The 1,908-nt window shown below is 33.6% G+C and overlaps 1 pseudogene; it reads left to right on the forward strand.

The window, feature by feature from the left end:
• Positions 1-742: 742 nt before the first annotated feature.
• On the forward strand, positions 743-861 carry LOC118614230 (annotated as a pseudogene).
• The last annotated feature ends 1,047 nt before the right edge of the window (positions 862-1,908 follow it).

A 1,908-nucleotide genomic window follows, 5' to 3' on the forward strand; every position in this document is an offset into this window, starting at 1 on the left:
CTCACCTAAATTAAAATGACAATAAAACCACAAAAAAACAAAAACCATAATTAAGAGTAAGGTGACTAGCAGGCTGATAGAAGCAGAGGAGTGCAATCCTTACTAGGAACTGGGCATTATAAACTTAAAAATAAGAAGAGAGTTGCTATAGCAAGATAGTTATGAACGTTCAGCATACATAGAGACAAATTGAAACAACAATGACTGAAAAGGGGAGGATTCAAAGATCTAAATTCACAAAGGGGAATGGAGATAAGGCACATGTAGAAGAAAAGGGACGACTATATAAATATAACTATCTTTTACATATTCGTAATAGTAACCACACACCAAAGATTCAGAACCAATGTATATAATATAAAACAAGAAAGACCAGAGGGAAAACCCACAAAAGCTGACCAAAATAAAGAAAACAGAAACACAAGGACAAGGAAGCAATGGAAACATTGAGCTACCAGAAAGCAAAAGATAAAATGACTATAAGAAGACCTCATATTTCAATAATCATTCTAAATGTAAATGGACTGAACTCACCAATTTGCACAGAGTCACAAATTGGATCAAAAAACAAAACCCAACCATATGCTGCCTCCTGGAGACACATCTCAGCTCCAAAGACAAAAATAAACTCAAAGTGAAAGGGTGGAAAATGATATTTCAAGCAAATAGCATTCAGAGAAATGTGGGAGTAGCAGTACTAATATCAGATGAAATAGACTTCAGAATAAAAAAGGTAAAGAAAGTCCACGTCTATGCCACCCTGAACATACCCAATCTCGTCTGATCTCAGAAACTAAGCAGGATTGGGCCTGGTTAGTACTTGGATGGGAGACCGCCTAGGAATACTGGATACTGTAGGTTTAAAAAAAATAAAAAATGTTAAGAAAGATACTGAGGGACACTTCATAATGATAAAGGGAATCATGCACCAAGAAGACATAACACTTATTAATATCTATGTTCCCAATCAGGGAGCCCAGAAATATATAAAGCAATTATTAACAGAACTAAAGGGAGAAACAGACCAAAACACCATCATAGTAGGGGACCTACATACCCCACTGTCAGATATGGACAGATCATCAAAACAGAAAATCAATAAGAAAATAACATCCTTAAATGACATATTAGACCAACTGGACATAATTGACATTTACAGAGCCTTTCATCCCAAAACAGCTGTTTATATATTCTTCTCTAACACACGTGGAACATTCTCAAGGATTGACCATATACTAGAACACAGAAATGGCCTCAACAAATATAAGAGGGTCGAAATCATACCAACTATATTCTCTGATCATAATCTTTTGAAACTAGAGATCAACGGTAAAAAGAAAGCAAAAAGAACCACAAATACATGGAGATTAAACAACATACTACTGAAGAATAACAGTCAGAGAAAAAAATAAAAAGAGAGATCAAGAAATACATAGCAACGAATGATAATGATAGTACAATATATCAAAACTTTGGGACACAGCAAATGTGGTCATAAGAGGAAATTTCATATCATTACAGGCCTATTTCCAAAAACAAGAATGATCCCAAATAAACAACCTAATGCTTCATTTTTAAAAACTAGAAAAGGAAGAACAAATGAAGCCTAAAATCAGCAGACAGAAAGAAATAATAAAAATTAGAGCAGAAATATATGAAATTGAAAACAAGAAAAGAATAGAAAAAATAAATGCAAAAAAGAGCTGGTTCTTTGAGAAGGTTAATAAAATTGACAAACCCCTGGCTAGACTCACTAAAGAAAAAAGAGAAAGGACACAAATAAACAAAATCAGGGATGAAAGATGGGAAATTACGACTAACATCGCAGAAATACAAAGGATGGATTATACAAAAATATTATGGAAAAGTATATAAAACCAAATTTAATAACCTAGAAGAAATGGACCA

This window comes from Rousettus aegyptiacus, unplaced genomic scaffold, assembly GCF_014176215.1.
Source record: "Rousettus aegyptiacus isolate mRouAeg1 unplaced genomic scaffold, mRouAeg1.p scaffold_m13_p_2, whole genome shotgun sequence".
NCBI lineage: Eukaryota > Metazoa > Chordata > Mammalia > Chiroptera > Pteropodidae > Rousettus > Rousettus aegyptiacus.